At 40.7% G+C, this 22,924-nt stretch overlaps 1 long non-coding RNA gene across 1 annotated transcript; it reads right to left on the reverse strand.

The window, feature by feature from the left end:
- Positions 1–9,254: 9,254 nt before the first annotated feature.
- LOC137300151 (uncharacterized) lies at positions 9,255–11,368 on the reverse strand. Its single transcript, XR_010958034.1, has 4 exons — positions 10,937–11,368; positions 10,370–10,749; positions 9,740–9,942; positions 9,255–9,368 (listed from the first exon to the last, which is right to left on the reverse strand). It is a non-coding gene; the product is annotated as an uncharacterized lncRNA (long non-coding RNA).
- Positions 11,369–22,924: the final 11,556 nt, after the last annotated feature.

The raw sequence follows: 22,924 nt of genomic DNA on the forward strand, positions 1-22,924 counted from the left end.
CGAGCAAAGTTGGTGCAGAATGAACCCACATACAAGCAGAAGGCAGTTCTTTGCTGATAGAGTGAGTGAAATGAATGAAACTTAGTGCTGGATAAAGGTAAGGCTGATCCTTCCAATGAAACCTACAATTAAAGAAAAGTCTAATATAGATCATTAAAAATTAGGGCAGTCAATTCATTGTGTTCAGGTTGGCTCCACTAGAGTTGTGGTTTTATTTCTTTCAGTGATGACTCCATTTGTGTGGGTATTGAGCAAGTCACTAATGCGTTGTTCACCAGGGTAAAGAAACATAGGAACGTTGGAATATAAATAACCTGAAAGACCGTTGCAGTCCATCAGGCTGGCCCCAGGGCTCAAAAGCAGAATACACAGTTCACTACTTATATCGATCAATTAATTTTCCCAATAAATGCCTGTCCAACATCTTAAAGTTACTGAAGTTATCAGTCTCAATTGGCTGCCTGGTGATCCATCCCAAACCTTCATTAGCCTGTGTGTGAAATCTGCCTCTGGTGTGAGCTCCTGTCCCTTGCATCCCTACTTTCATCCTCGTTGTCCAACACCAAGAAAAGTTATATGCAGAGTAATACGAATTACAATATTTATTTTTGTTGCTGTTACCAAAACATGTCTGATTTGTGCTTTCACCTTGCCTCTTCTGAGCTTCATCTCAAGTTCCCTCTTTGACAGTCTCAGGGCCAAGGTAAACTCTTTCTCAAGGTTCAACCAGTCAGTGGTGTTAAGAATCTTGAATACTGCAATAACATCCCCTCTAAGTCTTCTTTTCTCTAGCATAAACAAACTCTGCTTCTGTATTCTCTTCTTATAGCTCAGGCGCCTGACGTCAGGTATCAGTTTGGTAGCCCTTTGCTGCATCAATTCAAGTGTAGAGATGTCTTTTATTGTATTTCCAAGGGAAAAACAACAGCAGGATGGAAGGGTACTGAAATATTTTCATATTACAGGATTCAGCACCCATGATCACCAAGGATGCTAATTTTAAACATCAATTGGTGGTGCAATTTTCTTGTTTATGCCTCACACACTCAGGAGCTTCCTCCTGCCACATAGAATCATAGAATGATACTGTACAGATGGAGGACTTTCGGCCCATCGTGCCTGTGCTGGCTCTTTGAAAGAGCTATCCAATTAGTCCCATTCCCTTGCCCATTCCCACAGTCCTTCAATTTTTTCCTCTACAAATCTTTATACAATTCCGTTTTGAAAGTCATTATTGAATCTGCTACCACCACGCTTTCAGGCAGTGCATTCCAGATCATAACTACTCCGTGTAAAAGAATTTCTCCTCATCTTGCCTCTGGTACTTGTGCCAATTACCTAAACTCTGTGTCCTCCAGTTACTGACCGTTCTGCCACTGGAAACAATTTCTCCTTATTTACTCTACCAAAACCCTTCATGATTTTGAACACCTCCATTAAATCTTCCCTTAGCCCTCTTAAGGAGAACAACCCCAGTTTCTCTAATCTCTCCACGTATCTGAAGTCCCGCATCCCTGGTACCATTCTAGTAAATCTCCTCTTCACCCTTTCTAAGGCCTTGACATCCTTCCTAATATGTGGTGACCAGAATTGGACACAAAACTTCAGCTGGGGCCTAACCAGTTTTTTATATAAAGGTTTAGCATAACTTCCTTGCTTTCGTAATCTATGCCTCTATTTATAAAGCCAAGGATCCCATATGCTTTTTTAACAGCCTTCTCAACTTCAGCCTGCCACCTTCAAAGATTTGTGTGCATACACCCCCAGGCCTCTCTGTTCCTGCACCCCCTTTAAAATTGTACCATTTAGTTTATATTGCCTATCCTCATTCTTCCCACCAAAATGCATCACTTCACAATTCTCTGCATTAAATTGCATCTGCCATGTTTCTGCCCATTTCACCAGTCTGCCTATATCCTCCTGAAGCCTGTTACTATCCTCCTCGCTGTTTACTACATTTCCGAGTTCCGTATAATCTGCAAACTTTGAAATTATGCCCTGTATACCCAAGTCCAGATCATTAATATCTATCAAGAAGATCAGTGGTCTTAATGTTGACCCCTGTGCGGCGCCACTTTATACTTTCCTCTGGTCTGAAAAACATCTGTTCACCACTACTCTCTGCTTTCTGTCTCTTAGCCAAATTCGTATCCACGCTGCCACTGCCCCTTTAATCCCACGGGCTTCAATTTTCTCAGCAGGTCTATTATGTGGTACTTGATCAAACACCTTTTGAAAGTCCACATACACAACATCCCGCACTACCTTCGTCAACCCACTCCATTACTTCATCAAAGACCTCATGTCCCCATAATATTACCATTCCATTTCGTGAGCCCTGGAGGAACCTTAGTGTTAATAAACTCAAAATCATTATCCTTAGGACATAAATTAAAAGTTCTCTCACAATTTTGAGCAATCCATCAATACATTTTATTAAACTCTTCTTGGGCCTCTTTAAAATATCATGCATGTTGTAAGCAGCTCTCCTGTTTTCTTAATGTGCGGTTGGTCCCCTCCCAATGTTTTGTGCAGGTCGTATTATACATTCTGACATCATATGCGTACCTACAGTACCCGTACGGCTGTATATTCCTGGCTTGATATTTTTTCAAACAAGCAACGTCCAGACTGAGTTGATTGACGGCAGAGGCAGGAGTGTTCACAGTTGTCTGTAAAAACAAACAAGTTGTCAGCCTTAAACAAAATTTAAAACAAGACATTGTCCTGTAACTGTAACTTTGTAATTCTCCAAACTCCTTTTACTGTTTTTTTAAACTCTTTATGCATTTAACGGCGGTATACTGCATCATTTGAATTTATAACCCTGCGGCAATTGAATGTAAAATAAACTTGCACAAAGATCATGATACAATCAAAGGCCTAGAAATCTGGGCATGCCCATGTTTTTAAAGAGACAATGAAAACAAAAGAAATCCTGTAGCCTTTTACTTTATCCTTTTTCTCTCATTTCAATTTACAAATTTCTGATGTTTGCGAGTTAACCCCGTAGGGATTTAAAGCCTCAGGCTTACATAGGACCTCCTGTTCAGCCACCATGTTTACTAGCTCAGGAGACATGGGTTTGTGTACCCCCATGATATTATCCGTATAATTGGAGCATTGGTCTGAGTCCTTGTTTTCATCCAAACCTGGTGTGGTGAAGGTCCTGGTAATAGCCTTGTGGGCGTTTCATTTCTCTCTCTTTTCCTTATTTCTTTTGTTACACTTGGCATGACTTTCCAACTGTTTTTGTACGAAACTGCTTTCAGCTGTGCAAGGGTTACCATCAAATTCTCATCCTCCTGCACAATTTCTTCAATTTATTACAATGTTTTGAGCATTGTTCTGGTTGATTTATTAATGCCCAGCAGGTTATGTACACTCCTTTCTTTCTCTCCTGCTCTTATTCTATCGTACAGTTAATATTTTCACGTCTGACTGGGTGGAGAGGCATTTGATCGCTGTCTCCGAACTATGTAATCTCCGCCTTCGGGGTCGCCGATATTAAAATTTGGTTGAGCAATCAGCGGGGTGTGCTAATAATGGAGCTAGGGCAATGGGACTGAACACCATGTCCAACTGCTGCTCAGGAAACTGAGGAAAGACATCTCCTTAGTCAGTATAAAAGTAATAATTATTATCTACTCCGGCAGGGATAGGAGCAGTTGGGGACTGCATCTGAAAATGAAGCTGAAGGAGTGGATGCACTTTTCCCTACCATACATACAGAAAGCAGGTTGAATCTTCCTTAAATAAGGTCATAATGCTGAGTTCGCTGCTCTCCATGCTACAATTAGCAGCACTGCTCCTGGGTTTGTAACCGAAAAATGGCCAGAGATCCCTGTCCTGGTCACTATCCAGTTATCCATATTTTGAAGTGTTCGGATATCAGATGAGTTCAGGATCAGATTCAGCTATAATGCCTCCCGTCATCAAAAAGCCTGTCCACACTCAATTAGCGATGACTGAGGTACTGGATGGCGGCCAGCTGTCAGTTTACCATTTCTTTCACAAATGCCCAACTAAAGGACCTCAACAGTCCGCTTACAATATTGACCAAGAAACTTAAAACACACAATTTTTGGTGCTAATTTGTGTTTCTTTTATTATTTCAAAATTAGAAATACACAAAGGTTTCAGAAAATAAGAATAAATGGCCCTTCTATGCAACAGTGAAACTCTGTAGACTTCATTATTAAACCAATTAATCCTAGTTTCAACGCCAGTATATAACACAACATGGACAGACCTGGGAATATCAGAGAAGTATTGCGTAATAACAGTAATATTGCAGTTTAAACAGTGATCATTCATTAGATGATTACTCCAAACATTTTTTTAAAAACTGATTATAGATAAATCACAACAGTAACTTTGCAGACAACATGGATTTTCCTTTTTTTGAAAAAAAGGTATTATTGTTTATCAAGCACAGGAAGTGACATAACTTACCATTAATAGGTTATATAATACTGTACATTCACAATCAATATGCCTCATCATTTGTACAACGTAAAGGTTTGACCAATTTGAACAACTTTCCTTTTACATCATTTAGAAAAAGCTACAACCAAAAATACTGTTCACAATTTGTTTGAGACATGGATACAGAAAGTAACCACAGTGTCAAGTAAGCATCCACTGAATCACCTGCATTATAAGACAAACTACATCTTTTTGCTACCAAGAAAATATTTTGACTTACTTCTGCTTGTAAACGTAAAATCTGGACCAGAATACAAATAATCTCAATGTGCACATCATACACTGTTTGGAGAAGGCAAAAAGTTTTAAAGGAAGCTGAAAGGTAATATACAATTGCAGTGTATTAAAAACATTTAAAATGTACCAATCAGAAATATACTTCTCAAATATAATTTCTATTTTAAAATCATTTAAAAACTGTAGGTTTAAGCAAAGCAAAAAAAGTGGTCACAATTTCTGATATGCATCCAACTAAAAAACAAGCCAATTAATTGAAGTTTTAATTGAATATTCTTGATACTTTGAAGAGAAACATTATTTACAGAGCAAAATGAGTAATTAGACATCTTATGATTATGAAGCAAAGAAACCAAACATCCATTTTGTTCTGATGTTGCAATCAGCAGGAAGAAAAAGATATTGGTCTTAAATAACTCCTATCAAGTTTTATATGTGAATGGTAAAGTGTAGGATTTCATTTTTTGTGCAAATCCAGATGTATCCAGCATTACAAAATGCAGGTTAATGATATACAGGATACATACTTGCGACTGTGTAGTGACACTCACCTTTTAGGAATGTATAAGAGACTCTCAAACAGCAAACGCTGTAAGTGTGAATGAGCTACGGGATCTTTTGCAACAATTGAAAACTGCAGTAAAGTAACAGCACCATTCTCTGTACTCTACCTTCACTGCAGAAGGTGGTACATTCAGTAACATGTATATTAAAACATATGATAATTACATGCAATTTTCTCTGTACCTCACACACTGCTTATTTGGGTCTTACTGTTCTGTCATATCTCTAAGTGGTGTCTTGATAGAATAACAATTAATGGAGCGCAGCTTTAAGATTCTAAAATATTCTTAAAGCACAACAGTGTTCTAAACTAAGAAAAAAACATTAAATTCATATTGTTCAAAGTGTCAGAATCCCCATCATAGAAATCGATTTTCAAAAGTAATGCCAAAGGCCTCTGAATCATGGCCAAAGCAACCCATCATTAATTCATAAGACTTTAATATCACTCAAGTGATTTAGTAAAATGCACAGACATTTTGCTGCTCAAAATTTTAATTAAAGGTTCTTAATGTGAAAATATTGAATATTTTTGGCAGTTAAAATTAAATGAACCCGATTATTCCAGGAGTGTTTGAAGCAAGGGGTCACCAGGAAGCAACTTTGCAAAAGGTGGCTGTTGATAATTTTGGTACTTGATTCTATTCAGTCAGTTGACCAGTCCAATCTTGGGGCATAGCATGAGTTTGTAACCCCCTTATTAAAAACTATGGAAAAGGATGAATAGAACACAACAATCTCCCAATATCTCCATTAACTTCTAATTCTGGAGACACAAAATCGGATTCAAAGGCAGATGGTTTATGAAGCAAGAAAAAAAAAACAGCAAAATGCTCTGAAACATCAAACTTGTTGTGTATGGAATAATAGTAAGTAGACAATTTTTAAAAATATGGTTATCTTTGAAAAGGACATTTTTTACATTTCTTTCCATTGTCTATTGAACTACAAAGGCAAGATCTATACGAAGGCACATTAGCAAATGTATTTATATATTTTTAAGATTACTATAGGATGTTCCGATATCTTATAAATTTAAAAGATATGTGAATGGTGAATAAATGGTGCCTATAATTCCTCCCATATCCAGTTCTCCCACTGATTTTCTTTTACCCTTCTGTATTTTCTCCTGAGTGAAGTGATATATACTGAAGAATCAGGGATCAGACCAAGGATCGAACTGGAACATTCCTGGCCTGAAAGACTGTTACACAAAACACAACACATTTATCCATAGTTTTTATCCTCTAAGCTAAATGTCTTCATTTCTACTGTCTTAAACACATTTATAATAAGTTTCTTATCATTTCCCTAAATGATCTAAAGTTCCACTTTCTTTCATTTTAAGATGATGTATGAGGTGGTCCATTTTGGTCGGAGGAATAAGGAGGCTTGCTTCCATTCCCACAGCGTGTCCGATGCAAATGAAAACCTATGCTGATTTCAGAGCGCAAAAGTTGAAAAGAATTCAAAATGGGGCAAGTGGATGTCACAGGCCACAAAGTAAGTATTTTCGTACTTTTTATCCGCAGGATGTGCATTGGCACACCAGTCTGCGTAAATTCTAGTGTACGCTTTAGCTGTGAACCTAAACACAGCTCTGTGTGCTAAGAAGACTCAATTCAATCTTCTTCTCAGTTTTTAAAATATAGTCCAAGCGAGCCAATGAAAAGAGACACTATCCCATATTATTAGTAAATGTTAGTTCAAGTCTGATTGGAAAAAGTCCTGTAGAATTAGAGTTGTAGGAAGCAAATTTCCAATGCTAGTACAGAGTGATTTAATAATGTCCAATTCAATTAACAACTTGTAGGAGTCACAAACTTTGCAAAATCTGGGGTGAATCCGTGCTGTGCGGTATTAGCACGAGTATGTCAATGGGCTCAATATTGAAATGGTGGTGGGTTGGCAGCAGGGGGATGAAGGTGCGCGTGGCAAATCCGAATAAAAAAAAATTATCGTTTCCGACGCTATCGCAATGTAATTGATGGTGTTAAAAGTTCTTTCCGGGTTTCGCGCCCAGCAGCCAGCCTGGGAGTGGGGGGAGAGAAAGAGAGAGAGCGAGAACAGAAGGTCGGTGGGGGGGGGGGAGAATGGAAGACCGGGGAGGAGGGGAAGATCGGGGGACATGGTGAGGGGGGGAGAAGGAAGATCAGGGGGACATCGGGGAGGGGGGGGTGGAAGAGGGGGAGATCGGGGTAGATCGGGTGGACATCGGGGGGAAATAGGGGTAGAAGGGGGGGACACGGGGAAAGGGGTAGATCAGGGGGGCAGAGGGGGAGATCGGGAGGACATCAGGGGGGAAGAGGGGGAGATTGGGGGGACATTAGGGGGGGTGAGATCGGGGGAAGTGGGGAGATCGGGGGGGGGGGTGAAGAGGGGGAGATCGGGGAGTGGAGAGGGGGAGATCAGGGGAGGTGGAGAGGGAGATCGGGGGGGACATTGGGGGGGTGAAGAGGGGGAGATCGGGGGGTTGAAGAGGGGGACATCGGGGGGGGATGAAGAGGGGGAGATCGGGGGGGGGAAGAGGGGGAGATCGGAGAGGGAGACATCAGACATCGGATTGTAGGTTGATTTTGTGTTTTAATTTTGTGTAATGGTTTGTTATTTAATTTATTTTGTTTCTTTTTACCTGATCCGGCCCTTCGCACTTTCACCAGGCATGAATCAGAAGTCGCCCAGGTAAGTTGAAAATCGTTCTAACTACCTAATATGTCACAACTAAAGTGCCTTAAGTACCTCAATGAGGTACATTTAGTTCTTTAACTATCATCCTGCCTGTTTTAATTGCCGGTGGGACTTCTGGATTCGGGACGCCTGCATCTGTGGGAAACTCAGAAGTTGGTGGGTTGAAGCCGGCTTCCAACCCGCTCTGCATTTCTGCAATTTTCGCAGCCCCCCCCCGCTCCCAGAGCACCCGCAATCTAAGTTTAAAATTGAGCCCAACGTGTTTGTACAAAATTCCTTCTCCATCATTTGATTAACAATTTAACATATTTAAAATAAATAATTTGATGTCTTCTTAAACAGCAGAGTAATGAGTTTCATATAATTGTGTTAAAGCTTTCATGTGTGAATATTGCACAAGGTTTTCATTAAGCATTGTGTAGTAATTGCAGGAAAACATAGAACTCTGTATCCAACAGCCTATGGTAGAAGCTTGTAAACAATTTTACAACACCAAGTTATAGTCCAGCAATTTTATTTTAAATTCACAAGCTTTCGGAGGCTTCCTCCTTCGTCAGGTGAACGATGTGAAAATCACCTGACGAAGGAGGAAGCCTCCGAAAGCTTGTGAATTTAAAATAAAATTGCTGGACTATAACTTGGTGTTGTAAAATTGTTTACAATTATCAACCCCAGTCCATCACCGGCATCTCCACATTATGGTAGAAGCAGAATTGTACATTGGAACTAAATTTAAATAGTTCTTAAATGATGTTTTGAAATGTAAGAGTGATAGAGTTTCAAATTAGAATCTGGAGGAGCTTTGAATTCCAACTTTGCACTTTTATCATTGTAAAATATTTTAAATAGGAACTTCAACATTTAAACAAGAACAGCAGCTTTGAATTCCAACACAAATGTGCCCATTATTACTTTCCCTTATAAGGAATGCAATAATTAGTTGTTCATTTTCCTGGTGAAATGCAGCAAAGAATAAAATAAACCTTTTTTATTTAACCTTCATTGCTGATTAGAATAATATAACTGTTGGAACCATGAGCTGCTGCCCCAACAATGACAAGTCCAAATAGAGGTCTCCTCAGTTCGAAAGGACTTTTTCTATAAAGTTAATGGTGCTCTGTGTAAACCATATGTGTGATTGATTAGGGAGTACATGACTGAGATACACTCTGTGCACATAGTGTGACAATGATGGAATGGCAGTGTAATAATAACTCGTATTAATATAATTAGAATTTATTTTTTAAATTAATAGATGAAGTTAATGCTGACCGTGAAACTGTAGTGAAGTTAATGCTCATGAGACAAATATACTGGGGCAATGTGGGGCGAAGGCAGTACAACCCTTTCATGTATTTTATTGCTGTTGATCCTTTACTGTGTTGACTGACCTGTAAGTAAAAATCAACTCGTTTTAAAATTACAATTTTAAAACCTTTCTGAACCTTTAAAATTAGAGCTAAATGATTTCAGATTAAAATTTAGAATCAAAGTAAGTTACATCAGGATCTTGATTTAGACGGTACAAGGAGGATACAATTGAAATTCTGAACTGATTGTTGTGAGTTTTACAATACTGTGATATCCACCCACAGATGGGTTTTATGGATTTCAGTACAGGCTGCAATGCACTTATTACAGGTTTTAAAGTGCATTGCAGCAAAGAGCATTCTCTAGACCAATCCACAATGGATTGATTTTCAAATTGACATTAATAACAATATTATGTTGCGATTATGAAAATATCTAATCCTTCCTATACCTGTGGGTTTGCATCCAAGATGCATATTTTTCCACATTCAACAACCTCATGAATGGAATCAATCTTTGTTCCGTAAAGGTTTCCTTCATATTCACCGTGCTCCAGATACCGCCCGGCTTTGATGTCATTTTCCATCTCAACACGGAACACAAAGGCATAAACATGTCCATCGTTCTCATCTTCCTTTGGCTTTCGTGAGGTGACTATAATAAAGAGATACAACAAGAATCTTCAAGCACTTCAAAGAGAAAGAAAAGTCTGCACACGCTGGAAACAAAAGCAGAAGTACACAAATGGTCTGTCAACCTCTGAAAAGAGAATTGACAGGTCAATGTTTTAGATGTCGACCCTTCAACAGAACTAGAAACTGAAAGATAAGTGAGCACCTTGGCAGGACGTAACAGAACATAATGGGTGAAATCCGTCATCTAAAACTGTTTGGAGGGGGTGGGGGTCTGTGCCCTGGTGCTAGCCTGATTTTCCTCTTTTTGGGTGCTGACAGATCTACTTACATGTTTCTACTATTTTATGTTTTATTTTAGTTTTTCTGGATTTGTGAATTTTTGATTTTCCTCTATTTTCTTGTCTTTTATCGATGTAAATCTTTCCTATGCCTTTTCACTGACTTACTTAGTTAATTCCATGCCCTTTTGTTCTTTCCATGCCTTTTATTGTCTCATTGAGTGTGTGTATATCGTCCATCAGTTTTCATCTCTTTTCAAAAAAGTGGTTAGTGCTCTTGCCTCTGAGTCAGACAGGCATGTGTTCAAGCCTCACTCCAGGACTTCGGCATATAATCTCGGCTGACACTTCAGTGTTGTATTGAGGGAGTGCTGCATTGTCAAAGGTGTTGTCCTTCAGATGAGATGTTAAAACAAGGTCCCACTTGCCAATCAGATAGATGTAAAAGATCTTGTGGCATTATTCAAAGAGGAGGAGAGGAGGTCGGTCATTTATCTCACTTGCTGTTTGTGTTGTACACAAATTGGTTGCCGTCATTGCTTGTTTTTCTGTGGGTTATACAACATAATTGAATGTTCTTCTACGGCTTCAAACTAAAAAGGAGGAAAAATGAAGGGACTTACTTATTTTTAGAGCAATGCAAATAGGCTGAAATAAGATAGGCACAGGTGTGCGATTTTGACAGTTTAAAATATTTTAATATAAAGTCAGGTCTGATAGAAATCTGATAAACACCTGCTGAGGTCAGACTTCACTGTTCATTGTTCCATGGTTGAGTAGCATGTCAGGCCAATATCTAACTCTCAACCAACTGGTCATTATCACACTGCTGTTTGTGGGACAAATTGGCTGCCGCGTTTCCTACATTACAATGGTGACTACACTTCAATATGTACATCATTGGTTTTAAAGTGCTTAGGGATGTACTGAGGTCACGAAAGGCGCTCTATGAATACAAATTTTTCTTTTAACACATGGCATCATCATAACACCGGTAACTCATGGCTCTTCCTCCCCCCCAACACAAAGGAAGTTTACACTAACAATTTTTCATAAAGACAGTGTATCATTAAATTCCTGTCAAGCGTATATAAATGAGTGATTGCTCGGGCCACACAGATTGTCTAACGAACAGCAGCCAACTATATTGAATGGTAAAATTCTCAGTAATCGAAACTGGAAATACGCAGCAGGTCAGATAGCATCTATAGCGAGAAAAGACTGATTGTTGATATTCCGGGTGTGTAACTCTCATCACAATCAATGCATCAACAACTCGGTAACTTTGTTGATCGTTATCTGCATTTTTGGTTGTCAGATACATCATCTTTTTCTTCTTCTTCCACCCAATACTCCCACACACAGCGCTCCTGTCAATAAAATAAAATGCATTTCTAGTTGTAAAGTACACAGATTGCTTTAAAAATGTAAATGTGCACATAACACCAAAGGATTTAAATTACCCTGTGCGATATCGTTAACAAGCTAATTAGCACGGTCGAATTAAGTCACTCTCTCTATTGTAATTCCTTTGTTAAAATAGGGGACAGAAGATTCCATCAGAATAAGTTATTGGCCTAGAAATTGCTGGAAAAGTAATGGTGAGTTCACAGCGCCCGTCATTATTAGTTCGTATAAATCCAGCAATTTGTGGCGAAGAAGAGATGCGCCATGAGTTCCAATTCTCCACAAATTGCTGGACGATTTGCACCGTTCCACCGTTAGTCTCGTCAAAACTGAAAAAATTGCAACTTCAGCGTGACCCTCTCCACTGAAATAAATTGTGTATCATGAAATTGCTGGATTTACGCTGTTAATGCGAATTAATCAACAACAACAACAATTTGCATTTAAATAGCGCCTTTAACATAGTAAAATATCCCAAGGTGCTTTGCAGGAGCGTTATCAAACAAAATTTGACACTGAGCCACATAAGGACAGTAATGAGGTAGATTTTAAGGAGCGTCTTAAAGGAGAAGAGAGAGGTAGAGATGTTTAGGGAGGGAATTCCAGAGATTAGAGCCTAGGCAGCTGAAGGCACGGCTGCCAATGGTAGAGCGATTAAAATCGGGGATGCGCAAGGGGCAAGAATTGGAGGAGCGCAGAGATCTTGGAGGGTTGTAGAGCTGGAGGAGGTTACAAAGGTTACAAAGGTAGGGAGGGACGAGGCCATGAAGGGATTTGAAAACAACGATGAGAATTTTAAAATCGAGGCATTCCCGGACTGGGTGTCAATGTAGGCAAGCACAGGGGTGATATATGAATGGGACTTGGGACTTGGTGTGAATTAGGATACGGGCAGCAGAGTTTTGGATGAGCTCAAGTTTATGGAGGGTGGAAGATGGGAGGCCGGCTGGGAGAGCATTGGAATCTCACTGTAGCCATTTAGGTTGGTGAAAGCAAATTTAATTGTGGCTTTCAAAAAGGAATTGGATAAATATTTGAAGGGAAAAAATTTGCATGGCTATGGGGAAAAAGCGGGGAATGAGACTAACTGGATTGCTCTTACAAAGAGCTGGCATGGGCTTGATGGGCCGAATGGCCTCCTTCTGTGCTGTAACCAATCTATGATTCTATGCTTTTATCAGATGGATTTTAAACTTCTGTTTTAATGTTTCATCCTTTCATTATGTTTCTTCATACTTCATCAATGCATTTTTCCTGAATTTCATTTCACTTGAACTGGTCCTTGCCTAAGTGGCCAGAAGGAATAAACGATAATACTGAGAACAGAAAACTGACAGGAGAACAGGAGAATAGACCGGATGAATGCGTGGCTGCAGGGATGGTGTAGGAGGGAGGGATTTAGATTCCTGGGACATTGGGACCTGTACAAGAGAGACGGGTTACACCCGAGCAGGACCAGGACCAATGTCCTCGCGGGGGTGTTTGCTAGTGCTGTTGGGGAAGGTTTAAACTAGAGTGGCAGGGGGATGGGAACCTGAGCGGGGAGTGAGAAGGGACTGAAGTTGAGAGCAGCAAGAGAGAGGAAGACCCAGGGGAAATTTACAATACAAATAGTACAAACAGTTGTTCAAGAACAAGTGAAAGGGAAAAGTGTGGAGCAGCAGAAAGAAAGTGTACTTTAGACACCAAAGTGAAAACTAGAAGGCGTAAGGCGATTAACCCAGCAACAAAGCTGAAGGTCAGGCTAGGGTCTGTGGCCCAACTAAGAGTTCTATATACAAATGCACAGAGTAAAAGGAATAAATTAAATGAACTATAGGTTCAAATTCAAATTGGAGGGTATGACATGATAGCTATTACTGAGACATGGCTACAGGATGGTCAGGATTGGGAACTAAATATATCAGGTTATAAGGTCTACAGGAGAGACAGGGAAAATGGAAGAGGGGGAGGAGTAGCCTTAATGATTAGAGATGAAATCACTTCAATGATAAAGGGGGATATAACGAAAGGTAAGCAGCCAACAGAGACCTCATGGGTTGAATTGAGAAATAGGAAAGGATCTAAGACTATATTGGGAGTTGTATATAGGACCCCTGGCAGCAGCTCTGAAGTGCTAGATTGTATAAATGCAGAGATTAGACAAGCGTGTAAGAAAGGCATAGTGGTCTTAATGGGGGACTTTAACCTTCACATAGATTGGGAAAAGCAGACTAGCAACTGTCAGAAAGATAGTGAATTTCTTGAGTGTGTCCGGGATAGTTTTCTACAGCATTATGTCCTAGAGGCAACAAGGGGGCAAGCCATACTAGATTTAGTAATGAATAATGAACCAGATTTAGTTAACAGCTTAACTGTGCGTGAACATCTATCCAATAGCGATCATAACATGATCGAGTTCAATGTAGTGTTTGAAAGGGAAAAAAGTGAATCAGCTGCCAAGATTCTAGACTTGGGTAAGGCTGACTTCAATGGGATGAGACAGAGACTGTCCACGGTAAACTGAGCAAATCTGTTAATGGGTAAAACGATTGATGATCAGTGGGAAATGTTTAAAGAAACATTTAACGTGATACAGAATCGGTTTATACCCCTGAGGGGCAAGAACTCTACTTGCCAAAAAAAACAGCCATGGACAACTAAAGAGGTAAGGGACAGTATAAGACATAAGGAAAAGGCATACAAAAAGGCAAAAAATGGCACAGATCCTGGCGAATGGGAAAGATACAAAGATCAACAAAGGGTCACAAAACAGATAGTAAGAGCTACAAAAAGAGAGCATGAAAAGAAACTTGCAAGGGATATCAAAACCAATATGAAGAACTTTTATAGTTACATTAGGAATAAGAGGGTGGTCAGGAGCAGTGTTGGCCCCTTAAAAACTGAAAGTGGGGATATTGTCATTGACAATGGGGAAATGGCAGACATGTTGAACAATTACTTTGCGTCAGTATTTACAGTAGAAAAAGAGGATAGCATGCCGGAAATCCCAAGAAAACTAATATTGAATCGGGGACAGGGACTCGATAAAATTAACATAAGTAAAGCAACAGTAATGAAGAAAATAATAGCACGAAAGAGTGACAAATCCCCAGGACCAAATGGTTTCCATCCCAGGGTTTTAAAGGAAGTAGGTGAGCACATTGCAGATGCCCTATCTATAATCTTTCAAAGTTCTCTAGATTCAGGAACTGTCCCTCTGGATTGGAAAATTGCACATGTCACTCCGCTTTTTAAGAAAGGAGAGAAAGGGAAACCAGGGAATTATAGACCAATTAGCCTAACATCTGTTGTAGGGAAAATGCTGGAGTCTATAATTAAGGATAGGGTGACTAAATACCTCGAGAATTTTCAATTAATCAGAGAGAGCCAGCATGGATTTGTGAAAGGTAGGTCGTGCCTGACAAACCTGATTGAATTTTTTGAAGAGCTGACTAAAGTAGTGGACAGGGGATTGTCAATGGATGTTATTTATATGGACTTCCAGAAGGCATTTGATAAGGTCCCACATAAGAGACTGTTAGCTAAGACAGAAGCCCATGGAATCGAGGGAAAAGTACAGACTTGGTTAGGAAGTTGGCTGAGGAAAGGCAACAGAAAGTAGGGATAATGGGTAGGTACTCACATTGGCAGGATGTGACTAGTGGAGTCCCGCAGGGATCTGTCTTGGGGCCTCAATTATTCACAATATTTATTAATGACTTAGATGAAGGCATAGAAAGTCTCATATCTAAGTTTGCCGATGAAACAGAGATTGGTGGCATTGTAAGCAGTGTAGATGAAAACATAAAATTACAAAGCGATATTGATAGATTAGGTAAATGGGCAAAACTGTGGCAAATAGAATTCAATGTAGACAAATGTGAGGTCATCCACTTTGGATCAAAAAAGGATAGAACAGGGTACTTTCTAAATGGTAAAAAGTTAAAAACAATGGATGTCCAAAGGGACTTAGGGGTACAGGTACATAGATCATTGAAGCGTCATGAACAGGTGCAGAAAATAATCAATAAGGCTAATGGAATGCTGGCCTTTATATCTAGAGGACTAGAGTACCAGGGAGCAAAAGTTATGCTGCAGCTATACAAAACCCTGGTTAGACTGCACCTGGAGTACTGTGAGCAGTTCTGGGCACCGCGCCTTCGGAAGGACATATTGGCCTTGGAGGGAGTACAACGTAGGTTTACTAGAATGACACCCGGACTTCAAGGGTTAAGTTACGAGGAGAGATTACACAAATTGGGGTTGTATTCTCTGGAGTTTCGAAGGTTAAGGGGTGATCTGATCGAAGTTTATAAGATATTAAGGGGAACGGATAGGGTGGATAGAGAGAAACTATTTCCGCTGGTTGGGGATTCTAGGAGTAGGGGGCACAGTCTAAAAATTAGAGCCAGGCCTTTCAGGAGTGAGATTAGAAAACATTTCTACACACAAAGGGTGGTAGAAGTTTGGAACTCTCTTCCGCAAACGGCAATTGATACTAGCTCAATTGCTAAATTTAAATCTGAGATAGATAGCTTTTTGACAATCAAAGGTATTAAGGGATATGGGCGAAAGGCAGGTATATGGAGTTAGATCACAGATCAGCCATGATCTAATCAAATGGTGGAGCAGGCACGAGGGGCTGAATGGCCTACTCCTGTTCCTATGTAGAACTTGGGGTTCATGAGCATCATCAAAGCAATTTTCCATGGTAAAAAAAAACATGTTTTCAATTGAAAAAGTTCTCATCACAATTTCATGTATCCACCATTGGTATTTAATCTTCAAATCACTTCATGTGGATTATTACTCTTCAGCAATTTACTACAACTTATTTCTATTAACCAAGAATATGACAGAATCTGTTTTGCAAAGTGGAATGGGAACACAGTGGTTTCGAAATCACATGGAACTTGCCAGAAGTGGTGGAAAAATCCCAGTCTCGCTTTACAAAAACTTTCCTTTTTTCCTCCAACAACTGACTCGGGATGAGGCCTGCACTCCCTCCCTCCTTCCTTCACATGGCAGCCCTAGAAGAAAGTAGTGCAAAAAGAGTGACCAAATACCCTAGCCAGTGCTCTAATTCCGATCATTGCCTTTACCTTGAAGTCTATCTTTTTATATCAGTAACTATCAAGGGGTGGGGAGGGTGGTGGAACTATGAGGTTTCCTGTGCGGTAGAATTGGGGCTGTGGCGTCCTCAAAATGGTGGGGTTCAATTTAGCCCCCAGTTCTTGTCAGCAGTGTGGATGGCAGAGCACTAGATAGCTGGAGTGCCCGCCTGAGTCAGGCGGTGGGCCCTTTAAATATGCAAATAAATATCCCATGACATACATAGGACTTTAGGCCATTTCAGGACACAATTGCCTCCGTGCACATTCTGCATCGCTTTAGCCGGTGGTCCAGCCGAAGAGCAGGCAAGTTTTCATTTATTGTTGTGAGGTATGACGGGAGGAGTAGGATTGCTCTTCTCAGCTTCACAAAAAAAACCAACCAGGACTGTTGTTATCCCCCCCTTACCCCACCCGAGGATGGACCCCTCCCAGGGCCTAATTTTTTTTTTAAACAGGCCCAGAGGCCGGCCAAGTGTTGGGATAATTCCTTCCTTGTCCTTTTAACAGATTCATAAAGCTAGAGACAGTAATATGTCTGAGAATTAACTTCATTTATTCTTATTTCAAAAACATTCATCTTAAACTTTCATACAGAATAGCCCTACGTCTAAAACCATCTGTGCTGGGAACTTCTAGGGGAAATTGCGAGCATGGCTTACCCCACCCTATTCACGTTACCTGGTCTTGAAGGAAGGCAAAAGCTCCCACTGAGTGAAACAGTGTATCTCTTTTTATACCATTTTCTTTTATTGTTTTATTGTCTAGTTCCTGCTGGATTCAACACTACCTGATGTTTTATGATCCTTCGAGCTTTGAACAGATTGCTAGACAGAGATGAGGGGCCTCATGTCTTGTCGTACTATACCGTTACTTCCTATCACTGCTTTTCCCGAGCCGTAGTTTTGTTGTACAAACCTTTGATGTTATGCTCTATAGTAACAAGAACCAATTGCCTTTTATATTGCAGTAATCTCCTCTCTCAAACTCCCCCCGCCTGTGATCAAATACCTGTGTCTTAAACCGAACAACCCTTTTAGCTTATTTATTTAATAGTCCATATGTGCCTATCCTTATCGTACTATGTCTTCAGGCCTGAAATTAATCCTGTGTGATCAGTGTCATTGAGGGGAAAGGACAGGATTTGTGAGCAGTTTAAACCAATTCTGTCCCTGTCCTGTATTAGAGTAATGTAAAAATATATCTTATATTCCCCCACTTCGAGGCCAAAAAGAACCTCCTTTTTGTGGCCACGCAAACTTATTTCCCAGTCAGAGCTAATATTTTTTTTATCATATTCTTTCTTATCTTAACGTGTTTCAGGCTTTTTTAAAAATCAAGCAAACCATTTCTGGGAGGACAATTAGCAGGAACACAAAGGCTGTTCTTATGCAGAGATGCTATATACCACCTCGCACCAGGTTACCCAGGGTGGCAATAGACTGTACAATTTCATCAGTCTTCCGCTGCATAACGATGATATTGTCCCTGAGAAGTGCTGGTGCATTGCAATATAGATTGTAGACTCAAGAAAGGGGTGGAATTGTATGGCCAAAATTTACAACTACTCATAAGGCTTCTGTCTGAAGGGTAACATTTACTTGAATTTTGTGTAACGTTGTGGGCCCCAACAGGCATCAATATTTTATCCCCAATTTTAGTCATTTTACTTGGTGTGAGGCAAAATATTTTTCGCCAAATCATACATATGGGGCTCAATTTTCTCAGGAAAATGCGGGTGCGTTGGGGGCAGCAGGTGCTCTGAAAATCGCAGAAATCCCATTCGGGTTCGGAGCCCGGCTCCAACCCGCCAACATCCGAGTTCCCTACGGATGTGCCTGTGCGCACGCGGGAATCCCGAATCTGGAAGTTCCGCCGGCAATTAAAGCCGGTGGGGAGATAGTTAAAGAACCAGATGTACCTCATTGAGGTACTTAAGGCACTTTACTTGTGACAGTTATGTATGTAGAACGATTTTTAACTTACCTTGGCGGCTTTCCCACTGTCGGATCAGGCAAAAGAAACAAAGTAAATTACATAAAAAACCATTGCATGAAGTTAAATCACAAAATCAACCTACCTTTCCACTCTGCTCCGATGTCCAATGTCTCCCTTTCCAATCTCCCCCTCTTCACCCCCTCTCCCCCCGATCTTCCCCTCTTCACCCCCTCTCCCCCCGATCTTCCCCTCTTCACCCCCTCTCCCCCCGATCTCCCCCCCCCGATCTTCCACTCGCCCCACCCCGATCTTCCCCTCTCGACCCCCCCCGATATTCCTCTCGCCCCCCCAACCCGATCTTCCATTCCAGTGCCGGATGACGTCTCACTCTCTCTCCTTCTCGTCCCCACCCCCACCCTGCATTGCAGCTCCTGACGGCAACCAGCCTGTCAATCAGGCTGGTTGCCAGGCGCGAAACCCGGAGAGCACGTTAATCACCATCAATTACGATGCGATCGCATCGGAAACGGTAAGGTTTGTTTATTTGGGATTGCCTTGCGCACCTTCACCCCCCTGCTCACAACCCGCCACCATTTCAAATTGAGCCCATGATTTGTAACACAATCCCTTCCTCTCTCCGAACATTAATTCTCTTTGAGTTCCATCAATCAACCATCAATCAATAGTGAAGTTAGGGGATTCTTCATTCAGAGTGTAGCCACTTGCTAATGATGTGCTCTGCAGCACATCACAGACACATAGCCAGACACCACTTTTCCTGGAACAGCAAGGGCTCAATTTTCAAATTAAAAAAGAGGTGGGTTAGGGGCGGGGGCGCATTGAAAATTGCCACCATTTCAGACCAGCCCCCAACCCGCCCATTTCCGGTTTTCACCGGGGCGGGACGAGGAGCGGGCGACCAACCCGCTCCCAGGAGGTGGGTCAGGCTTTAAAGCCTTTCAAGGAGGCTTCAGTCCTCCATTTTTCACTAATTCCCGATTTCAACCCCAGGGGGGCCAGGATTCCCGGGCCTTCTGTTTTACGCCTCATGAAAGGAGGTGAGAAGGCCCGAGACTAACAGGTAGGTGCCTAGAAAGGCACAGCTTGTGGGCTGGGAGGAGCAGGAGTGCTTTCCCCAGGCCTGGGGGTTTCGAGACTCCCTCATACCCTCCAACAGGTCTATCGAGTCCACTTTAAATATTTCCATCGGTCTTACGTCAACAGATAACAATGGTATTGCCACTATCACAGGAATCAGTTCGAAATAATATCACTCTGCTTACAGGCTTCCTGGCATAATACACCAATCTGAATCTCTGCACCTTACACCAATTCTGATTTCCAGATTTTCAGTTGTTTGCCTAATATAACATTTGGTATCCAATTGTTTTCTGTATCATTTAACCCCTTCTTGGATCTGATTAAGTAAAAAAAAAAAATCCTCCATACATACTACACGTAATTGCCTTTGAGATCAGTTGTTCCTTATAGTCTTTATTGTTCTGATATAACATCCCCCATTTGCCTATTTTAATCCCTTTAATTACTTGCACATTGCTTTATCATTTCCCCACCTTCTCTTTAAGTCAATTCACCTGATTTTCTTCCCGAATTGCTCTTGGTAAAATCGTATACCATTTCTCTTAGCACTGCATGATTAAATTCTACATACATACAATTACATAAATCGGAAGGCACTGTTACAAAAAAAAATGTAATAGATTAGGAAAATTCCAAATTGCAAATCATTGTCAGTCTATTATTTGGTCCTTCTCCTTGTCTCGGACATTTTGTTGCTTCATCCTGGTCTAATTTAGTTTTGTTACATGTGGGATCTCGCCTTTTTGCCTAAAACAAGAGTCCGCAGTTCAAACAATTGCCACAATTGAAGAACGTTAGTTCATTTGCCTCCATGTCATCGCCAGAAATATGGAAAATTTAAAGTTTTAACGCCTCATTCTGCCAGATTAGTATTGGCCCACCTTACACCATCAATTGTCATTGGTAAGAGAAGTATTCAGGTACTCTGGTACCTCTTTCCTGTCTGGTCACATTGTTCCTTGCTGCTCTGATGGATTTCATACACGCCATCCTTTCAATCTAAAAAGAAACAACTCTCCATACAGGTTAGAACTTAATTAGAAATTAAACAAATTTATGAACTGAAAAAGGGAGGCCTTTCAATGGTTGGTGCCCCTGAAAGGGTTCAGTTTGGTAAAACAGTTTGCTTTAACATATCCGTCATCAACACAGCATAGAGATGTTTCGGAGAAGCTCTTTCATGACCTGTCATGGCTTTAAAAGTCAAAAGGCGTTACTTCAGTACTTTGGACACAGTTCCTCTGATTGCCATCAAAATCAGTGATACTTTAAGATCTCAGTCTCACTGACCACTTTCTTTAACATAGTTTTAACTGTTCTATTTGTTTTTTTCCATCAAGCCTGACACTTGAGTGTTCTGGGATGTGGAATTTCTATTCTATCCCTAACATTTCTTTCGTGACCTGGCCCACAAATCATGCTCCACTATCACGATTGATCGCCTCGAATTCCCCACCATGAAAGAACTTGTTCCACTAGAACTTTCGCAGCAATGAGCATGGTGGTATCACTTCGAGCTCATACCGAAAAAAAACTAATACAGCATGTCTTACATTCGGCAATTCAATGTGGCAAATAGAAGTAAGGGGTTACTTCTTCACTGTGAAAAACGCTTGGGGGTAGGGAAGGAGTCAGCCAGCAAAACGGCAATTTCAGACCTGCTGTTAAATCAATAAAAAAAGTGCTTTGAAAAAGTTCAAACTGTAACTTTGTAATTCTCCAAAGCTGCTGTTTACCTTTTTTAAAAATAAACTCTGTGCATTTTAACAGTGGTATAATGTAAATTACAGTCAAAATAAATCCGTACGACACGTTTTTAATTTAAAATGTATAAAGCCAAACACTTTTTAGGAAAGGACAAAGGTTTTGAGGCACAATCATAAATTGAAATGAACATACTTTTAACAATCACATTCAAGGACTCAGAACAACTCCAAGCACCTTAATCAAACAAGTCTTATTTGCTTTCTTCCAGCTTAAAATATTGATTCCTTGTTATGGATTGATGAACTCAAAAATGCCAAACTTTACATGATAATCCCTAGTCGCGAGCTAGAGATTGTTCACAAAATTTACAGAACCAATTTTCTAAAGTGACCACCAATAGAAAAACAATACTCATAATTTGATAACATGGTCAGACACTTGGGCTCTGATTTTCAAATCAAAGTGCGGGTGCGTTGGGGATGCGGGGGCTGCGAAAATTGGGAAAATCCCGAGTGGGTGAGGAAGCAGGCCCCAACCCGCCAACTTCTGGGTTTCCCACAGACGTGCCTGTATGCGCGCTTGCTTTCCGAATGCGGAAGTCCCGCCGGCAATTAAAGCCAGCGGGATGATAGTTAAAGAACCAAATGTACCTCATTGCGGTACTTAAGGTACTTTATTTCTAACATAGTAGATAGTGAAAACGATTTTAAACTTACCCGGGCAGCTTTCCCATGGCTTCCGATTCACGTCTGGTGAAACCGGGCGAGGAGGGCCAGATCAGGCAAAAATAAACAAAATAAATTAAATAAAAAACCATTGCACAAAGTTAAAAAACAAAATAAACCTACCTTTCCACCGATGTCACATGCACCCCCCTGCTCCGATGTCCTCCTCTCCCCCCATCTGCCCCCCCAATCTCCCCCTCTGCCCCCACCCCCCACATCTCCTATCAATCAGGCTGGTTGCCGGGCGCAAAACCCGGAAACAACTTTAATCACCATCAATTACATCGCGATCGCATCGGAAAAAGGTAATTTTTTTTAAAATTCGGGTTTGCCACGCGCATCTTCACCCCCTCCACTGCCATCCCAGCACCATTTCAAAATTGAGCCCTTGGTCTGTAAACATAGTTTTCAGACCTAAAAATAGGAGGACTCAATATCTCATAAATAACACATATTTGAATACATATATAGAGAAAACAATTAACAAACGTAAAACAGCATCTGCTCATGGAAAAGACAATGATCAAAATGCTTACATTACTCCGAATATCAACGACTGGGACTACAGATAGTTAAGCTGCTTTTAGTTCTGAGAAAGCTGCAGCTTGAAACAGCAGAAAACAGGACATTCATTTAAAGGGACAGTACATGAAATCCAAAAGAAGGTCTTTTAGTCTTTTACTTCAATCCTGTTTTCTCACAACAATTTTAATCTCTGATGTTTGCTGTGGACTTTCAATTTCTTTCTCTTC

This window comes from Heptranchias perlo, chromosome 30, assembly GCF_035084215.1.
Source record: "Heptranchias perlo isolate sHepPer1 chromosome 30, sHepPer1.hap1, whole genome shotgun sequence".
Classification (NCBI taxonomy): Eukaryota; Metazoa; Chordata; class Chondrichthyes; order Hexanchiformes; family Hexanchidae; genus Heptranchias; species Heptranchias perlo.